The following is a 22,426-nucleotide window of genomic DNA, read 5'->3' on the forward strand; positions in this document are numbered from 1 at the left end:
ACTTGCTTAATTTATACAGCATTCCTTGTATCTTACTTTAAACAGTTACTGCTTGATCACTGAGTCCTGCATCCCCGCCCTCGATCCTTGACTGAGAAGGAGATTTGGGATGAAATCATTAAGGGGAGTAATGGTGTTTTAATCCCTTTGAGGCTGGCTGCAAACAACATGTAAATGCTGTGAAAATGGAGAGTTTCTGTGTAAGTCTCATCAGTTGCAACAACCTCGTATCGCACCTCATAGCAGCCCTGGATGTGGTCCCTTTCAATGGTAATTGTTTTGTTTTTATAAATCTTAAACATTTCCAAAAGTTTCAGTAGACTGGCAGGGTAAGTTATAAAAAAAATGTGCATGGAAGGGACAGCAGATGGCGGCTCCAGGGCCCTGCTTTTCCCAGAAGGCTGATGAAGTGGTGACTTGTGTAGGTTAGTCATCCAGGGTCAGCACAGTGCAGGTTGATCCTGAGGGGTTAGCAGAAACAATCAATTCACTTTTTCTTTAAATAAACATGTCATTCACCAAGTGCTTGTATTAAAACAAATCAGTTCTGGCTTTCAAGTCTCACAGATCATTTGCCACAAAACATATCAAAGATTAAAACATTGTGAAGCTGTCTCTTCTTGATCATTTTGCGCACAGGCAGCAGAATGAAACTGGTGAAACGTCTCTGTCTTTCATCCAGATCAGGGCCTATTATCTGTCACTATTCTGATATGAGAGCTGATAATGAAAAGAAAACATAGAAGAAAATTGGTTCTCGGGTGACAACGCAAGGAGAACATTCTGTGTGATGCAGGAAAAACTGTCAAGAAAAACAAGAAACAGGTGACTGAGATTTCTAACCAATTTTTAGCTGTGTTTTAAAATCACAACACATTTAATCTACTTTCAATTTCTGAGGGAAGTATGTCATTAAAACCAAACATAAAACTTCCCCCTCTTAGAAAGCCACTGGAATACATTAGGTAAGTCCTACACTCTGTAACCATGTGGAGAAACCTTACAGACTATTGATGAACCCAAACCAAGAGAAATTTGTAATCTGAGGTGACAAACTGCACAGACAACTCCCTCAATACATGCTTCTATTAACAGGCTTCTCTTGAGGAAAGTAAGGCTTGAACCTTTCTGTTCACTAAGTGGCGAACATGTACTCTGACTTTTCCTCCCCTGAGAGACAAAGTGAAGTCCAATGTGTGGGTGCACATCAGATGAACATATAAGGTGCTTTTCATTAAGCAAACTAATGCTTCCTTGCCTCGTCTTTTCCCCAGTGACCCGTTCTTCCGTCTCCACTCGTCAGGATCTTTCAGTCCCTTGAATGCACCTTGTGAGGGTGAAGAGCATGTACTGTAGAGGAGGCTTAATGAGGAGTAAAGAGTGAGAAAAGATAAGATGTATCCTGTGCCAAGTCTTCATGAAGAGGTGTGAGGTATGAATTCTTGATCCTAACTTTTGGCACAAAGTTTTCTGTTGCTTAAGATTGACATGATGGCTTTGTGACTTTTCAAACCCTTTCGAAGTCACAGACAGTTTTCCAAAATCGGAATCCAAAGTCTTTCTGGAGTTGGGCCGCGCTCCTATGATCTTGTTTTTCTGACTCCAGTGTGATAATGAGTTTGAATTCTTAATGAGAAAAAAACTTGGATTATATGAAACTAATTACGTTTTTTAACTAATTTAGGACACTTTATGAGAAAGCATCTAAAGATATTATGAGCCTAATGCCATTATATAAATTCCTTATTAAAGTCCAGCGATATATCAATTAGTGTCTTACCTGAAAGCACTCAAAGCATTTTTACTCTACATGTCATATTAACTATTTCACACACATTCATACTGATAGCAGATGCTGCGATTCAAAGTGCCAACCTAACTAATATCATTCATAAACACTCACACTCTGTCTATGCTACTCGGAGCAATTTGGGGTTCAGTGTCTTGCCTAAGTACTTCAGTATGTGGACTGCTGGAGCTGTGACTGAACCATAAAACTTCTGTAATTAAGAGATGACCAACTAGCGCTAATCCACAGCTGCCCCCCGACTTTACAATTGACATCAAAACTTGTCTACCTGGATTTTTGGTTTTTCAACTTGAAGGTTTATGTGAATATTCTCAGTAAACCTATTTCTCTAAATGGCCAAGCGCCAACGTCTTTCTGACATCCTCGCAGGATGGAGTTCAGTGGCAAAGAGCTTGAGAGAAGGTGGCAGGTTTGCATAATGAAACCAAACTATTCTACAGCATTAAAGGCATATTTTGTCATTATAGCATCATGTAGCAGTCGTTTCATTTTGTCTGCCTCTTTACTTTAACGTCACTTTTTGCTTGCGGAGATCCCCTCCCTCTGACAATCGGGAAGATCAGGAGGATGGACGGTTGGAATTCCTCCTGACATTCTCTGGAAATTTGCACATGTAAAAATGGCATGAGTAACCAATGGCCCAGAGAGACCATGTTCCTTGGAGGCCATGGTGTTGTTCGACTGCGCTCCACGGATTCTGAGATTGACTTTATTTTGTCAGTGGAGTCACCCCTTGGTTTTGTCCACTTTAATTCAGCAGTCAAAAGTCTGAACGCCATCGAACATCACAACATGACATATGCATTTAAAAAATTGAGGCAGATTAAATATGCAAGACATAAAAAACAAGTGCAACACAAATCTGCCCTCTCACTAGTTTTGGAGAAATGTTTTTAGGATTTTAAAACACTTTTTGCTCCGTTTAGATAGAACTTTGTGACAAATGACAACATTATAAGTGATTACAATATCATTTGGTCTTTTCATCTCTCGCCCCAGAGGGAAATCAAGATCCATTTCTATCTGTACTCCTCTGCCAGTGACACAAATTTGCTTCTCATTTCCATAACAATACGCAGCTCTTCCAGGGCAGTATCCAGAAGTGCAGACTCTGCTTATTTCCCTTGCAGTGTGTGCAGTGAAGTGATAGCTTACCTTGGTCATTTTAAAAGGTTTAACTTATGTCTCAGCTGGATCTAATATCTGTGAGCCATTGCTGCAGTATTAGTGTGCTGGTGTTCATTTTGCTTTGTTTGTTGTTGTTGTTGTTTTATTTCCAATTCAGCAGAACATTGCATTGCAGATCACACAGATGTGCTGCTAATTTGAAAAATTGGAGCTGATGTAAAATTATGGCAGGGCTTCAAATTGCTAATTAGCTCGCCTTATTGAGGGCTAATTCGTCAGATTGTGTTGCCAAGCATGACAAACACACGCACGCACACATACACACCGAGCCAACATTTACACACACACACAACTAAACATATGTCTTACTTTGTGTGTGTGTGTGTGTGTGTGTGTGTGTGTGTGTGTGTGTGTGTGTTTTGTTTGTGTGTGCGCGCTTAAAATGTGTGCTTGAGCTGGAATGAATCTTAGCAGGAACGAGCAAAAGCGTTTGATTAAGCTCCTCAAAAGAAAGAGAAAATCTCATTTCCTGATGTTGTGAGGACTGTGAGAGCGCTTCCCCCTCCAAACACAATGAAGCAGTCATGTGCATGCACATTGGAAGAGAGAGGGATGTGTTAAGAAGGCTCGACAACAACACACTCTCCAAAGGTAGCATTTTGAACATTACTGCAGGGGAGTTCAGTTTTAAGTGCTTCACATAAGAGATGGACATGTATCAAGACAGGATATGAAGCTAATAACATTCAAATCTATAGTATATTTAAGACATTTAAGAATCAAACAGGAAAAGTCAAGGTAGGAACAGGCCCTTCAGTTTTCTGGGGAGTTTGTTCCAGATATTTGCTGCTGCTCCATGTCTATGTTTAGTTTTGACTCAGGATTCCAGAAAGTCTGAAAGGTTTTGGACGCTTCTTAATATAGCAGATTATAGATGCAGAGCTCCATTTAGCCTCTAATAAGCCAACGATAGTATTCTTATTCTTACAACTAGCACACAGAAATGTATGTGTAAAGAACAGAGAACTGGAATAATGAGTTCCTTATTCTTACTCTTTGGGAGGAAAGCTGCAAGAAAGCTGCTGGAGCGCTTTAATAAGCTGCAGCTGTCTGATCCAATTCTCAGAAGGACGTGTGAAGAATGCAGTAGTCGAGCTGACTACTGATAAAAGCAACGACAAGCATTTTTACATTTAGCTTTTTGATATTAAATTCATTATGGATGTGCAAATCTGCGTTCATTTATGCCTTTGTCTTGATAGATTCAGCAAACTGTTACCTATGTCATCATCCAGCAGATGAAGTAACAGTGGCATGTAAATCAAATCAAGTTTTTTTCATAGACTGTAGATAAACATGGAGGAAGCCTCTGTGCCGTCACCCGATGGTTGCTGAAGGGGTCGCTTAAAGCCTGTCGATGTCGGTCACTATATTAACATTGCTGTCTCAACCTCTCTCTAAATCGACCTAACGGGCGGCAAAGAGCTGGAGCTGAGGCGGGTCTTCAGCCTGCTGACAAACAACTACAGCACACCCAACCACCACTCAGATCTGCCATGTGTCCTATTATGAGTAACTTGTATTCTTCATTAAATCAAGATAAACAATTCATGTTAAAGGGTGAAAATGTAGGCGTTTTGTGTTCAAACATGCATCCCACCAAGAAAACTTGAGAAAGTTTCCACAAGTTTTTTGCATGTGTGAAAGCACTACAAGTGGGGTTGTATGTGCTTCTTTTCAATAGGAAGTGTATCGTCCACATGAGATTCTGGCAGCACAGCCCCTTTATTTAGAAACTTGCTGGAAGCTAAGCCTTATATAGCTGCAGATGGGGTCATTTGTTATTTATAATGTTCAGAAAATCACACTAAAAAACAGTGTTTGGGTACACTGTAAAGAGAAAACACTCTATGCTGTAGTTACCTATGGAACTGATCTTGCAATGTGTTCCCCCCACCACACAGGATGACATCCCCTTTGAGATATTACAGTCCCATAAATCCGAGTGTTTAGCCCTTGGATCCCCTTGCTGAAAATGCACACACCAATTGTGCAGCAGTCACTGGCATGATGTATCACTTTCACCCTTTTCCAGGGGATATGAATTTATCTGCGTTCCAGCCTTGGTACTGCTTTCCTCCTGAACTCTTTCAAAGTTACCCGAGCCTGCGTTTTGTCAGGAGGATGTTTTTATGCTGTCTTTTTTATTTAGTTGGTTCCCAGGTGGTTTGTTTCCATGAGAGCACATCCTGCCCTGCCTTTATATTAATGTTTAAGACCTTTTGGCAATGTGGAGTTATGAGGGTTACAAAAGCTTCAGTGACATAGGGGATACTGACATTAACTGTTCTCATGAAGGCAATGTTTTAGCTTCTGCATTTTACCCCTCATGACATTTCTCTCCTCGCTGGGTTTTGCAGTAAAGAACGTAAAGATTCCCAATGACTGCAGAGCATTATTTATGTACTTTCATTACATTCTGTCACAGCTCAAAGCAATATATATGTCATTCCCTCTTTAAAGATGGGATATGCGTTTGCAGTCTAATTCCATTTGTGCAATTCTTATCAAATACGCCCACACATTCTGCTCTGCTCTGGTGTGTGTTGTTTGAAGGGAGCCACACAGATGCTCATCACTGACTGACCTCTGCTGCTACACTCACAGTCCAGGTCAATAAAACACTTTTTCAGAAACACATTCTGTGTACAGTCGATGCTCCAGAATCCCCCATATCTCATAATGAGAAATTATCAGCCTGAGACTCAAAACATATTTTTGTTTCAATTTTAAGGCCTACAGGCAGGACGTTTCCTGGGCAGTATCGCTTACAAAGCCCTTTCTATGTTTGTCTTAAGAATGTGATGGGAGGACCAATGTGCAGAAACCAAGTCAAAAAACAAGGCTTCTTTAAAGATCAAAAAAGCCCAAGAATTGGAAAAAAAAACCCAGGGAGCTTCAAAGACAATAGCAGAATACACAGGAAGATGGAGATTTGACAATGAACTGACAACAAGAGGTAAGGTTCAGACACAGGTGAGACTAACAACACAGGTGAGACTAACAACACAGGTGAAGACAATCAGAGCAATCAAAAAGGGAGGGAAAACAGAAAAAGGGAGGAAGAACTACAAAATAAAATGCTAAAACAGGACTCAAGGACTGGGAATATATGCAAGACTCAAGAATGTAACAGAAACAATACAAGACAGAGAAACACAAGGATAGGAAATGACAAAGCACAACAGGAAATGCTAAACTAGGATACATCAACATTAAGAAACAAGGAAGAAAAAACTAAGAAATCTAAGCATTGAAAATCTACAAAACCAAATTCTGACAGCTTCAGGTAATGTTGTGGTTGTTTACATTTAGGAATTTAACTCCTTATTTTCTATTTAAAACCTTCTGTAAACTGTTTCTTATGCTTATGCAGTGATGTCGCCGGGTAAACAGACATTCCCTGCAATATAAAATATGCTTAGAAAATGTATTTACATATTTTTACATAGAATTAATTCAAATCAAAACAATTGAAATGCACAGATTTTTGCAAAAAACATGTACTCAAATATTGACCCTACTCGACTCCTCCAACATCCCAGCAAACTGTGCTTCATCTACAAGCCCCTGTGATGCTCTGAACACAGAGTTTGTAGATGAGACGAGGGAGATTATCACCGTGGCAACTGCTCAGATGACAGGATACAGGATTTCTTTTTTTTTTGCGGGAATGTGCTGAAGCCTGTTAGCCGTATGACAAGATATAACACACGCACACACACACACACACACACACACACACACACGCACAGAGGAAGTAATCCGAGAGAAAAGTGGGTCACTTCCTCAACTATGCAGTAAATCAAGGACCTCTGCCCCGTGGTCATTGAGATGACCATTGGGACTTGTAGAGCAGCATTTCTTTTGACATGCTTCATTGAGCGTTCGGTACATCTCTGGTTATCTATTAAGGACATGTTTAACATGTTTTTATCTTTTTATAAATCTCAAGAAAAGAAACATTTTTCCCACACAAAATTCATGTCTCAACTTTGTATTGGATATTTGAACTTGAATCCCATCTCCATTTCCTGATGTTTTTCCCATCTTCTCATTAAAGACAAGATCCTCTGTTTTAATCACGGCTGCTCCTGCGTCCTTATCAATAGAAGAATACAGATTGAATGAGGAATTACTTTCATTGGCTAGAACCCTTCAGACCCACAGGGGAAGAAGAGCTTGATTTGCCAACTCTACAGAGGTGAATACCAATCTGTTTTCACTGTGGCTCAGTTGGTACACTCAGTCGTCTTTTAACTGGATGGCCTGGGCTTCGATACCCAGCTCCTGCAGTCACAGGCCAAAGTGTCCTTGGGCAAGACACTGAACCACAAAGTGCTTCTGTGTCAGTGGCGTGTGAATGTGTTGGGATCATTTAATACAGATAGACACTTTATAGAGCAACCTCTGCCATACGTGTGTGAAGTCCATTAACCAAATTAATGGACCCCAAACTTGACTCATGACCCTTATAAATGAAATAACATCCAGTATATATCGTAATAGAATACAATGACACCATCAACAGAACTGTTCAGTAAGTTTCTCTTCGCTTCCCATCCTATTTTCTCCTCTTGTTCTTTCAGCTCTCTTCCTTTGCTGTTCTTCCTCTCCACTTCTCTTTAAGTCATGTCCTCAGATCAAAGAATATCAGGCTGCTCAATCTCTCATGTAACAGACCCAGATGGAAACAGGGACCACAGCGAGTTTCTCACAAAACACACAACAGACAGGACAACAATTTCTTTTTTTAGACAAACACAGATGCTAACAACGAACAGCACAGTGGCGAGCTGATCAAAAAGAAAGCTGCGTCCTGACTCGTGGCTCGCCAAGTTTCTTAAAGGTGTTGCATTGCAGGCGCTCTCCTCTGGTTGGTTTGCAGCTGCATCCCGATCAGGCTAACTCAGCTGGCAGCACAGGTGGAAGAGATATCAGGTGGATTACGTAAAACACACATTTTGTTATTTGTATTAGTTATTGACACCACTGGTGTGGTTAGTTAACTCAACATGTTTTGATTTCAATTATTTTTTTCCTTTTTCTTTTTTCTGCTCACAGTCTTATTTATATTCATGTACTGCTGCTTTTTATTTCCTTACAAGTGCAGTCATCTCGAAGGCAGCCACGCTAGCGTTAAGTGTTCCAGTAGACTGTTGCTGTTGCTGTTCCTGCGCTGATTACGATCACAAGAGCCAAGTCAAAGCTTCACTCAGTTATCTGTGTTGAAAGGAGCTCTGAGGACAAAGAGGCAGAGACAAAGTATTCCAATTATGGAAACCATGTCCGCTGAGACTTAACAATTCACAGCTTCTCCAGACAACACTACTTGATCTTTGGTCTAATTACGAACAACACTGCTGCAGAATCATAATTACATTCATATCAGAGGAGCTTCTTCCACCACACACACACACACACACACACACACACACACACACACACACACACACACACACGTCTGGGGAGTGGCCATAGATTTCTTCAGGGAATAATGGAGCATCATGGAAGTACAGTGTCTGTGGCTGTGCTGACTCGTCATGTTTCATCCCCCCCCCAAAAATCAGAAAAAAGAATCACAGTATGGTGGTGCAGTTTCTTCTTCTGCGTTACATTCCCAGCGGCAGGAGGATTGGAGGAGAAATATAGATCACAATCTCCTTGTTAACAATCTATAAATCAAGTATGCTTATAGTACCACATGTCACCTCACAGAAAAATGTTTTATGCAATTAAAAGACTACTGTCATCAGATCATCACTGAACAGTTGTTCAGAATGATCTACAATGGATTGTTACAACAATGTGATGGATCAGTCACATGGAAATCCAAAGTAACCTGTCTTTAGAAAATGTGGACGAGGACGGGACGCAGATAAAGGAGAGAAAGAGGGAGGAGAATGTAACTCAATTTCCTTCCCAGAGATCAATAGAAAACAATCTATTTTAATCTGATCCTGAACAATCCAATGAAATGGTGGAGTGTTGGTGGAAGGAGGGGCGGTGGAGAGGGGTGCAGGGTTGACGGTGTTCGAGCTGAGGTGCAGACTGGGAGGGAAAGTCGTGTTTTTGATGTTTTCAGGAAGGTTTTCATGTAATGATCAGAAAAGAAACATTCAGGTTGGTCAGTTAGGTCTTGTTTTAGGGCATTAAAATTCCCTTCTACAATTTCATTAGACACAACCAATTAAAAAGAGCCGTTCAGTAATAAGGTCTGCTGTGGGAAAAGATGTACCAAGAAAACAGATGTTTTCTAAAAAGTAAAAAATCTTTGCCAGAGATCTTATAAGAACCATGTCGACTGACGGGGTGAATTTATTCATTCTTAAATGACATTGAGTTTTCCATCATCAAACACAAACACACTCATCAAAACTAACAGTTGGAAACAAAGTGGGTAGAAATCAATTTCCTGAACTTTGCAAGCTAAAGAAAAACTCCAATGTTTACAGTTTGCTGAAGGGCGTTTCATGAATCTGGGGCATCAAAAGAACATTTTACGAGCTCAGTAAAAACTTGTTGAGCGTCTTTAGCTTGTTGTGTGCATGCTGTTTGTGTGTTAATGTTCAGTTGTTTTTAAGATGTCTATTGGCCGACATTAGAGAGGGCCATTTATTACATGCTCTTTGACGTAGTTACTAAGGTTTCATACTTATAAAGCAATCTAAAGAACAATAAGACAACTGTTTGGCATGAGGTGGATTCATACATTCAGGTGTATGCAAACATGAGACATAACTTGAAAGGGTTACATGACTTTCTGCACTTAGTAAAGCTGATAAACACAAGACAACGATGGCACAGATAAGCATTCAGCCCAACATTAGGCTGCAATCTGTGAGGAACAATATCTCGACCATCAGGTTGTTGCTTTCTCATTTAGCTGTGAGACAGATGACGATGCCTACCCACTGGGCAGTTACTGGAACCAGTTTGGAAACATTCGACAGCAACATAACCATCTTGGTGTCTTGTTAGCAGCTTTCCGTTTTGCGAAACTGTCGCCGGTGGTGAACTAGTGTCGTGGCTCGCTGCCAAAGACACAGAACAGTAAACCGGGACGAGCTGTGAGGATGAGAGAGACGCCATTTTTCTTCTGATTGTACAAGTAGATTGACGCTTTGAACTTGTATTTTATGCTGGAAAAGTTACAATTTGTTGCCTTATTATTTATATTGGAGAAGTGCACTGTAAGCTCACTGTTTTACAGGAGACCTCTCTCACAATTATACAGATAACACACGTTAGAGCTGTGTGCAGTTTAATGCACAACCATGCACTCAATGCAAACTGCTGACCTCAACTGACCCGACCTGTTGTCAGTGTATCACCATCAACAGCTATGATCAAGGCTGTGTACATCCTCATTCATAATGAGTATTAAGTACAGAAGACAAAACGCATGTTGGGTGAATTAGTGTTTTTTTTTTTTTTTTTATCTTCACATAGGCCAGTACTTCTCAAATAGAGGGGCGGGCCCTCCTGGGGGGGCACAGTGAGGTGTCACAGGGTTCGTGAGAGGCTCATATGGAGAAGTTTCTGACAGGAGTGAAAAGAAAAACAGAAGAGGCAAGAAAAGCAAGTGACAGTAACTGGCATAAACTGAATAAGATCAGGATATATGAAAACCTATTTTGATAACAGGTGATTGTATGCAGAATGCTAGTGCCAGTTGTTTGTAAGACACATAGATCAATATTATCAGGTTCTCAAGAGTATTTTACTTCAGGGGGGGCGTAAGCAAATAAATTGAGAATCGCTGACAGACTAAAATCAGGAACAAGTAAGGACTCTAAGATGTAATGTATTGTTTTCTCCAGTCAGTTATTTTGTGTTATCTTGGTCGGGTTGTCAGACAAATATCCCTGGAAATAGTCTGACTCTCCACCTCCTTAACCTCGGAGCGACTCAATAAAGACTCACAGTTACGTGGGTACCAGAAAGTGTGCATGCAGATGTGCTTTCATTGTTAGTCTTGTTGGTCTTTTGAATCTCTATTTTCTTGTTGTTGGTCTCTTTGTTGTTGATTTGTATTTTCTTTTTTGTGTCCCTGATTCTGACCGTTGTGTTGTTGTTATTTTGTACGGTTTTATATGTACTGTACTCATATTTGTCTCTTTTGTGGCCATTTTAAACACATTTGTGGTGGTTTTGAGTCATTTCATTCTTAGATTACAAATCTTGACAATCCATTTAAAAACCTTCCGTTCTGGTAGTCTGAGCCTTGTGTACAACCATCCATGCTGATTGCAGTCGTTGATTATCTAAGATTTCCCTGTGCAGCGTTTCCATTTCAAAGCTCATGACGGGACTTTCTGTGATTATACCCACCAGTCTAACTCAGCTTCCAATGAAGGTCAAGTTGTGTTTAAAAGTAAATTCAACCTCTTAGAGCTCTTTTCACTCGGATGTATTTACCATCCTTTTTACTCTGAGGTGAAGCAGGGTGTGATGAACATGATTGAGCCCCTTGTTGTGGTTTTCCCACAGCTGGCAGGAGTCTCAGCTGTGACGCACAACAGCAGTGTGTCTGGATGGCTTACAGATGAATGAAACTTATATACGCTTCAAGTCTGATTTGATCATAAGATCATAAGACTTTGGGTTATGCCTGGGAAGGAAGGAAACTGATCAAACAAAAGACTTTAAAATTGAGAGTGTGGTCAGCAGAAATGTCAGGTGTTCTTGATTTTGTAGCATTAAGATTAAACCACGCCAAGTACTGAATTTTCTAACTCGTTCAAACACACTGACGTGAGGGTATTATCTGATGGACAGCAGCATCCCCCGGTGGTGAATGTCTGTAACTGCAGTGAGCGTGGAGCGATGAATCTGAACAGCATGAGGCTTTTAAAATAAAGAAAAGAAGGCAGAGCGTACTTTCAACGATCAAAGCAAAACAAAACCTACATAAAATGAAGGCTGAGGATGTTCAAACTGTCCCCAGTTCTTGGGGATAGAGTACTCTTTCCTTGCCCAAAACTTTACATTTGAAATCTGTTAAGGAAATATCAAAACCAACGCTTTTGTTCTGTCGTAATCTGTATTTTTTTTCCTGAATTTTAATTTTCTTTGAAATGTTACACAAGTGTATAGATGTACGATAGATACCTCTACGTAAGTATGAATGTATAAAAATAATGACATCAGTTAGTAATCTTGTGTATGTATGCATCCTTTATGATGGCTGATGGTGAAGAAAAGAAAAATGTGTCCAGATAAGTTGAAATAACAGGAAATGAATGGTTCGACTAACAATGTTGACTGACACAAGAACATTATAATTATGATAATTATGGTGTTATTGACTTGATTAAACTCATCCACACTGCTTTGCATTCTCTAAGACGCTCATCTGAGGACACTGGGACTGCTCCCGAGCATGTATTAACAAATCTACATTTTAGATCAGAACTCTTTGCACATCCAACAAAACAGGATTAGAGCTTCGAGTATATCATTACAGATACATTCATATTTAATGCTCGCTGGCTCTCAGTTCTTTTGTTTGTTCTCTGCTTCTATCTCTCAAATAGTCTGACTCAGTCTCAGTCTGATCTGTGTGTCTGAAGGTCAGAGAGATCCTGCATGAATGGAAACCTTGTATATGTATGGACACACATTATGTATGTGCACCGCCAAAAACTACCAATGTTTCCTCAGCTGCCCCAATGTGTTTGAAGAAGAGAATTTTGTTCCCTTTTTGCCTAAATTATTCAAGCGGACAGGTGAAGAGAGAGCGGGGGATGACACGCAGCAAAGGGCCGATAGTTAGTACTAATGGGTACAAGTCTTTGCCATCAGTGTGTCAGTAGTTGATTGCTACCTGAGGTGTTAAAGCACTAAAAACACATTTCTACCTCTACGGTGTTGTAGGATTCAGCAGGAAAGAACGATCATATCAATGATGTCGCCATGAGTGAGTTATAGTTGTGTTCAATTGATCATAATCAAACATTAGAAAGGTACTTTTACATGTTAAATAGAAGGATGTAAGAATCTCTGCACCTCTCCAAACATTCTTCAGGTGTTTGTTGCATGAAGCAGGGAGTGTGTTGATCTGTTCTGAGATCACATTATTGTTGTGAGGTCACGCGGTACAGACTTTTCAGCGAGTTAGCACATTAAACACGAGTCCCCATGCGAGATTGACTAGAGGCATATTCACTGTGACGGATTATATAACTCAAGCCAGAGTTTCACATTGATTTTTATCCTGTGGGGAAATCATTTAAAACGAGAAGCAGACTGAAACTGTAAGAAAAAAAATCCAATTATTTCAAAACAACTATACATTATTGAAGGCTTTTGAACATAGTGACTCTGCACCTTCTATACTTTGCATCTTTTTGCTGACTAATACATTTGATTCCTTCTATTAAACCGTCTTTCTGGCAGCACGGCGCCATTATTGAATAATCTGTCCGTTTAAGATAATTACTTATGCATAAGCTGCGCGAACATCAACTAAAAAAACCTTATTTATTTTTTATGACTGTTGCAAGAAGACTTCAGGCCTCAGCTACTGAACCTGCTGCCAGATGCTGCACTCTCTGTATGTGCAGCAGCATCGTCCACATCCGGCAAACATCCATACATCACTGTCCATCTGTGGCTGTCACGCTATTATTAGCCTCTGCACAAAAAAGACAGAAGAGAAAAATACTGTAGCATTCCCCGCTTCACGGGCAAATCAACAAAGTCCCCTTCCTCCAAGAGGGTTGTTCAGTGTTGCAATGCCATGCGGCTAAAATATCATCATTACCAAAAGCACGGAGGAAAGGCGGCAGGGATTCAACGCGTCGGAGCTGAAATCCGTCCATTAGTGAAAGATTTATGGGTGTTTTCTGCAGCCGGCACCTTATAAGGAGGAGCTGGAAATTTTGAATTTTATTATTATTAAGAGGTCAATGGAGGAGGACAATGCAACATCATGCACAAGTTTGCTCCTTTCAGAGACACACACATGCACGCTGCAAGGCGAAGGAGTGTGTTCCTTGAATCCTAATGCACAGCACAACACGCTCAGGAGGAAACCTGCTGCAGCACAGTTTTACACTCTCTCTCCAGGGAGACCTGTCCTGCAACACAACACACGTCCTATACAGATTATATATAGGGCTGCATATGGTATCCCCCCCCCTCAGGCTCTATACTGCAGTTTGCACTTTTAAGAAGAATTGCTGCGGGTTCCTAAGCAGAGCGTCACACCCCAGCACTGCAGTGTGTGTGGCTGCAGACAGAAGAAGCAGCAGCTCGCTTAATGATTCACTGCATCGATTTCCTCATTTTGTTATTGACCTTTCATTTCTACTGCCAGTGTGACACACAAATACACAGAGAAGAGAGGGGAAGGAGAGGAACAGGATCGAAAGTTTTACAGGCCAAGAGCATAAAGACAATAAGCTTTTTCTTTAGGGTTTACCTTTTTTTACTCACCAACATCTTAAGGGTTGTATTTTTGTCCTTTCCAGGTTATTACTATATTATTTGATTGCAGAATGTACTGTGGAGGCACACTCCTCCTAAAGCAGTGGGCATCAGGGTAAAGGACATCGAGACAGTGAAGTCTCTGTCTTCTTAATAGAGGTTTTAAAAGCGGATGCATCTCGACAGCTGACAGATCTGTTTAGGCAGGTCATCTTTTTCTTGGAACGAGGCGATATGGAGGGCTTCCATCATCCATGACAGAGGTGGGAAGTAACTGAGTACAAATATCCCCCCAAAATGTCAGCTTTTCATTTGATAGGAGAGCTGTAGAGAGATGGTAAATATCAGAGAAGATGAAATTTACAGTATGGCTGAGAGCTGGAGCTGGGGGGGGGGGGGGGGGGGGGGGGGGGGGGGGGGGGGGAATGCCCTCTTCACAGCACTGTCAGAAAACACCATGATGACAATGAATGAGAAGAGTCACCGGCTCACCGCACACAAGACGGCTGAATTACTTTGATTGAATCTCTTTTTGCGTCTCAACCATCGTTTGTTTGAGAATATTATTAAATTAAAATAAGAAATAATTCAATAATCTTCACGTGTACGGTGAATTGTCTCATAATCAGCTCTATTGGATATGTGTTGCATTTTGACATGAAACATTTGACAAAATAATACTCTATAGCAGAACCATCATTTTATAGTTCGTACAGAAGCAGTGTTGGGATTATGCGTTACTGAAACATGATTATATTTGTAACGCAGTGATGTAAGGCACTACTTACACACAACAGCTATTTCATCACACTGATATGAGGTTGGCGCTTCAAATCAAGACATCTTTTGAAAGAAAAGAGTAAACTGTGCCCGGGCCAGAAAACAAAACTCTCTACTGCTGTGAACTCAAACTCCAAATCTCTCCAAGCACCAAAAGCACAGGTAAGAAAAGGCAACGCAAAACTAAAGACCCATTAACCACGAGTGACACTGGAGAAAAGAGCATGATGCCGAGACCAACCAAGCAGCAGAGGCTTTAACCAGAAACACATAAATGGGCTCATTGTTGCCAAGTGAGATCTTGTGTATGTCCTCTTAATCCACGTAAGGATTTGTAAAGTTACCGAGTATATAAAAATCATGCCACTTAAAATTCATCTACTTACTTTCAGCTGGGAGTAATTAAGTAAAGTAATCCATCCATCGGTTTTCTATACCACTCACACCGTCGACTGTTTGCAGACAAGCAACCAGCCACACTCACGTTGACTCATCGAGCATGTCTTTGGACTGGGAGGAAGCCAAAGAACCTGGAGGGAACATGTAAACTTCCGACAGAGAGGCTCCTGTCAGACGAGGATTCTAACCAGCAACCTTCTCGCAGTGAGGCAACAGCGAGAAGGTTGCTTTATTAATGTAATGCATTCACATTGCAAGTAAGGTCCTTTACATGTTTTTTTTGTAAAGTGTCTTGAGACAGCACATGCAATGCAAATAAAGATTGATAAAGAAAAACTAGGCAAATGCTTTACATTTGAGTTATTTGGTATGGAAATTTACTTTTTCCCAGGTGACTGTTACTTTGCCCTGAGGTTGGTCGATAGGATGAGGGAAGGGACAATCAGAATTAAATTCAAGAAAAGGAAGTATATTTATTAAGAAACAGAGTTTAAATGTGCAGTTCAAAACCAGCTTCCATTAAAAAAACACAACCAAAAGGAGGCTGCAGGAAGGCTTCAGTGGAGAATCAGATATTGATCCCACCTCCACTGTCAAAATAAGTAGAGCTGACCCCGTGTCCCAGCCCATTCAGGAAGTCTGACACTGGGACTGTGCAGCGTCTTCAGTTAAGATCTGCTTCATCAGTGCAGAGATACCACAGCTGTTCTTCTGCTGCTGTTACATGTAGCACACACAAACTCTTCAGTTCACTCATGGGTAACAGGACGTCCTTTGTGCATTCATGAGAACCCAGCCGCTGTGCCCTTTCATGCTTATTTACAGTCTGTTCACTTGCTTATAATGTCTTTACTTATTTATCTTGATGAGTTCATCATTCTGACCTTTTCTAGTGTGACAATAAACATTCACCTGCTGTGGGACCAATAAAATATGTTCTCTGAGCTCAATTACATTTCTGGAGTCTTTTATAAGTCTGCCTCTCAGTACCCTCCTTAAACAAAACATACATCATCAACAGCCGGTCGCTGAGGTTTTTAAAACTGCTTTCAACGGCATATCATTCAACAGAAGCACATTTAATAGTAAATTTAAAAATGAACAGAACTTTTGGACTTATTCCAGTGTTTTTAGACTTGGGTTGTTTCCAACAGGGCTCTAAATTTCACAGCAATTATTGAGTTCCGAGCAGTGGAGAATACTTTCAAAGTAGAAAATAAAAGAGCAGCCTCCTGCAGAGAAGCATCACATTTAGCACTGATTAAAAAGGGAAATAGACATTCGTCCTCCTCTGCTGGCATGGGTCCTTTAAGGTCGTGGGTTGAAGGAGAAATGTGTAAGGCTGTGTTTTCATTACAAGTTGGTTGAAAATGTCTCTTTCCATCAAGAGATGATTCAATGTACATTGTTCATATGAGGAAAAACAACTTATTACAGTGCTTAAAGAGACACACGGATCACATGAATCCAGGTGTTAGATGTGAAATAAATCAAAAGGGTAATTTTTAGCAACACAGAGACGTTGGTGGAAGGAAAAACAGGACAGCCTAAAAAAGAACACAGGATGTTCAGGAATAGCATCAGAGAGTTAAACATAGAGGAGGATTAATAATAGAGCAAAAGAAGAAATGAGCAGAAACAGTTTAAGTTTACTCCTCATCCACAAAGAAGAAGTGTGAATGTGTGTGTGTGTGTTTCCAGTGTCACTCCCTGTCTGTAAATCAGAGCTGTCAGCTGACTGCTCTTCTTCAGCTCCGTCTCTGAAATCAGTGGAGCTGGTGGATGACAATCAGCCTCCGAGCAACATGAAAACAACCTGCAGTCCATTCCAGCCACAAATGAGCTGCTGCCCTTTCATTAGCCGGTGTCAAAGGAATCAATGTCGGGATTCAAAGTCAATTTGAAAGCCTCAGTCTTCTAATAAATGCACATTATCCATAATACAGGCCTAACCAGACAAGAAGCAGTGGTTAAGCTAAGACAGAACCTCCTGCACATAGCTGCTGCTTTTATTGAAACGGGGGAAATGAACATCAGGACTGTTACTCAAACCTTGAGTGAAACTATAATGAGATAAATTGAAGCTGCCCAGTCCAACCACAGTCTGACTGATTGTCCCCTGTAGAGCATGATCAAGGTTCAAGGTTCAAGGTTCTTTATTTGTCAAATATGCCACATGTTAAACATACAGCACAGATGAAATTGCATTCCCCCCCCCCCCCCCCAGTGCAAACCTGCAGTGCATAAAAGAGCACTAAAAAAAACCTAGCAATACTGTACAACAAATAACTTAACTAAAGACATTTGGACAACAAATAACGAACAACAGACAATCGACAGACAAGGCACTTGTGGAGAGAGAGGAGCCGCTGCGTGCACCCGCGCCGCCATCTTGGATACATCTTGGATACTATGATCATAATAACCTTGTCAGTCCAGACCAAGCGGCAAACTCCAGAGTTGAAAAAAGAAGCTGATACTGAAGTCCAAAATCCTGCAGTCTATCGAGTGTCTGTTTGAAGCTGGCAGCAGACGTCACATCCACACTGCAATCGACAATTTAATTTTACAGCAGTAATGATCATGTTTACAAGCTGGGTGTAAAAAAAATGAAAAATTGGTTTTGATTAGCTCATGTCCCAATAAACACAAACTGCAAGGGGGGGGGGGGGGGGATTTTTTGATTACTCATACGTGGATTTTATGAAGGACAAGCTTCATTCACAATAATGCTCATGGCTGACAGGCGGGCACAATGTAACACTTTATCGAGAGGCTTAAAACCTGCCTCAGCTCCAGCTCCCCCCCGCCTGTTGTTAGGCTGTTAGGTTTAGACAGCATGTCCAGCACTGACGGGACTTCAGACATCCAGTAACAGAAGGATGATGTCGCTCAGACTTTATTCATTTATATTTACGGCCCAGACTTACCCAGTCATTGTGGTGCAGCTTGTGCCCTCTGACCTTCCTGAACCACCTCCACTCGAACTTGATGTTCGAACCTCTATGCCAGGTAGACGGAAACCCTGAGAGGCAAGTCAGAGAAATGAGGTCATCCACCGTCTGCTAGAAATCATTTTCTCTATCTGGATCATGACATAATAAGCTTATAAATAGAACAAACTTTTTAATGTCTCCCACACCAAAAGCATTTCTTTCTTTAGTTAAGAATGAATACACAAATTCAGACACTCCCCATGACATGATGCCCTCAGTGCTTTTCTTTGGGAGTCTTAACCCTCTTTCTCCTTTTGATTTTCTAATTAAACATGTTTTACACCATGCCGGCATGCCCTATTGTTGACAGTGAGAAGGCAGACTCAGAGGGCAGAACAAACACCTAGCTGTGGGAGTGTCACCCATCCATGATAAGGGTTAATGCCCTCTGTGATGTCATGAAGGGAAAAAGATCCAAATGGTCCGTTTGAGCAAACATTTCCTGAAAAGTGGCGCAGGCAAAAAAGAGTCAGAGAAACGAAAATGTGTATTTTGCACGATATGTGACCTTTAAGACAGGATACGTTAAAAAAAACGGTTGAATACAGTTTGTCAGTATTTTTTCCTGTAAAAATGTTTTCCATATTAGCAACATTTTAAAAATGTTTTACCTAATTTCACAGAGTTGCATTCTGTCCAAAGAGGCGGAAGTGCATCTCTGTCATTTATTTTTTCAATAGGACTAAAAACACTCATCTTCTCCTCAAGGTTGCCTTCTGATTTCTCGATTCATATTCAACACAAGGTAATTGCAGACTGTTTATTGTGTCACTGAACTTTTATAACTGAGAGTCTAGATAATTCCAGGACATTCAGTACCTGCTTTTTTTTTCACAAACTGCCTTTCAGACATGCTCCTCAAAGCAGTAGATTGTCGATGTCAGCAGCTCTCACACAACTCAAAATATTCCCTTTGGCTTAGGTGAGGGGGAAGGCATGAGTCGTGTGTGCTGACGGAGGAGGAAGTCTTTTAGAACGGTGACTTTGGTAAAAACATTAAAACATGTTCAAGGACATTTCCACAATACAAACGCAATGCTTTTTGTGCCTTTATGTAAAGATAAAAGTGTGGCTAGAGTCAGAAATTGGGGACAAAGAGAGTGGGGAACGATATGTGGAAAAGAATGTAGCCAGATTCCCAAAGGCTTTGTTCAGACTGCCACCCAAATCCGATTTTTCCCCAAATCTGATCCGAATCTGATCTAACTGACTGACTGTCCACATTACAAATTGCAAGTGACCAGATCCGATCTGCCTGTCCACATTGAAGTGGTCTGATCCACACTGGTTTCTATGGTAAATTGAATGACAGAGAAGTGTGATTATTTCTGATGCAAACAATTTGTCCGCGAGCTTGTTTCACTATGTTCTGTTTTCTTTCACTGACTGAAGTTAACTTCCGGGCCACCGGTTCTACGTCATTGTCGTTTTTGTGGAGGATGTCGCGTTGCGAGTGACGCAGAAGACACATCGAAGCGACTGAGACGTTCAGACTGAGTCAGATCGGAAGGAATCAGATTTGAAAAAAATCTGATGTCATGTGACTTTTTGTGTTCAGACTGGCAAAAAAAAAAAAAAAAAAATCAAACCGCATACAATCTGGATGAGCTAAAAATCTGATTTGGAAATGCAATGTGAACAAGGCCTAACAGCGCCGCACGTTTAGACGACTGTAGCCTCCATGAATGGGGCTCTTGCACTAACCGGTTCGGCGCCCCCAAATTTGGCCTTTTGTGCTCATACATGCAGCAATCCTGCATGCACAATTGTTTTTCTTTAGGAATACAGAGCAAACATGAAAGGGTTAAAGTTATACTTCCGTAAACAGTTTGCTTCCTTTACTCATGTGTGCAGGTTAAAGTATGATACTAGTTAAAGGCAGAGTTGGTAAAACAAGCACGATTCTAAAAGAAGCATCCTCTCTGTTCTCTGTAATCACCCGCCCCCTCCCCTCTGTGCTCCCTGAAAAGCCACGCCCCCTCACTTACATGCACTCGCACCATGGTTCTCGAAGTGGATTTCAGCTCATGCTTTGACTGTGGGCTCGTGCATGCATGGGGTACAGAAGCTTGATTGGTTTATAAAACGTGGTCGAGTGTCAACATTGGTCGGAGTTTTTACAACAACTGCTACAGATGACAGATTTGTTTTCGTTTCTTCTTAAGAGCGCATTAATTATGAATTACTGTCAGGACTTAAAGACAATTTTCAAGCGTATGGAGGAAATTACCAACCCTGCCTTTAAAGATGTTGCAGGGGCTCCACTGCTGTTTCAGTCATATTAGCATTTTGTTCAAATGTTGGTGCGTTTTTGAAGGTTTGCATCGATTTCTCTCAGTCTTCATTTCCTCTGCTGCTCTAAACTCATTACACAAACATTGCCCACCAAGACGAATAACATTTCAAGTGTTTTCAGGTCGCTATTCTTCTACCATTCAACTTCTCTGAGCGACATAAAGTCAATCTTTGTGTCAGACAGCTGTCAAGGTGACATTTATTCTCTGGCTCAAAGAGTCTCATTCACACTGCACAGACCCGTTAGTCTGCTCAAGCTTTCTGTTGATACTGCACTGCTGCTGTTTGCCTGCCTGGGGGGATTTCTCTTGCGCCTACAGGCTGTGTTACACACAGTCCCCATGGGGGGGTTTGTACTGATAAGTCCCTGCGCTCCCACCTGCTGCTCAGTATGTTTTACAGGCAGAGACAAGGCAGAGCACATTGACACACTGTATTCACACGTTTCTAAGGGGGTCTCAAGAGGATTTTTTTTTTTTAACACAAGGATTTTTTTTTTTTTTTAAACTAGAGTAAACTGATTATAAATATATTGACGTGATCGAATGCAAAGCAAGAGTCTCGCCAGCTGTATTGTTGTCGGCCGTGTTTACATGGATGGGAGGGCCTTGTGTATAAAGCTGTTTGAGTCAAGGACTACAGAAAAGAAGAATAACCGTCTACTCTCTCTTATTATTTTTACTTTCTCAAAGGAAACTAAGGATAAATAAAGTTTTTAATAAATATGGACAAGATTACAACTCAAATAGCAGAAAAAAGCCCCTTACCAGCTCTGAACTGCCGCCCCACATGAATACAAGGTGAGTGCAGGCTTTGAACGAGCGGTGAATCAGCTGAATCCAATCTAATAAACGAGGGACAAAATGCCACCAACAACCAATCAAGGGAAAGAAGAGGAAAGGAGAAACCAGGAAGTAATCAAACAGAAGTAATGTTGGGGAAGAGAGGAAGTGAAAGGTATCAGAATATTGATCTTCCCCACAGTGTGCCTCAGTAAACGTAACGGCGTGGCCTCAGTAACGCAGCTCCCTCCTGCGCATGTGTTGGTTCCAATAAACGTCACCCGCTAACCAAAATAGAAAATAGGCCATACAAGACTGAATGTTGTGCTAAACATGGATAAAGAGCGGCACTCTCTCCATCAGTGACCATGACACTCGCACACTAATTATCTGATGCATTGGGAAAGTCAAAGCTGTTCGTGTTGTAGCACAGAAAGAGGACACAGTGAGGGCAACAGCAGCACTGCACAAAGACTAATATAAGTCAGCATCTGTCATTAGGTTATCCCTACGAAAGCAAAAAGTCCAATTTATTTTCAATAATGATTTTTTGGTCATATATTATTTTAGAGATAGGGGAACAAGGAGTAGAGCTGCTTCTCCTCGGCATCGAAAGGAGCATGTTGAGGTGTTTGGCGATCTGATGAGGACACACCTGGGAGCCTTCACCGAGCCCTTCCAGCTGGGAGGTGACCCTTGAGTAGCCCCAGAGCTTGTTGGAGGAAAAACTGTGGATGTCAGGG

General features: G+C 41.1%; 1 protein-coding gene across 1 annotated transcript in view; it reads right to left on the bottom strand.

Moving 5' to 3' along the window:
* Positions 1 to 2,821: 2,821 nt before the first annotated feature.
* reck (reversion-inducing-cysteine-rich protein with kazal motifs) overlaps positions 2,822 to 22,426 on the bottom strand; it is a 220,314-nt gene continuing 200,709 nt past the window's right edge. Inside the window, exon 22 of the mRNA XM_079361492.1 lies at positions 2,822 to 2,833. The gene's annotated coding sequence lies outside the window, so the exon portion shown is untranslated. The remainder of the gene's footprint in view (positions 2,834 to 22,426) is intronic.

The sequence above is a fragment of the Symphodus melops genome, assembly GCF_947650265.1.
Source record: "Symphodus melops genome assembly, chromosome: 14".
Taxonomy (NCBI): Eukaryota; Metazoa; Chordata; class Actinopteri; order Labriformes; family Labridae; genus Symphodus; species Symphodus melops.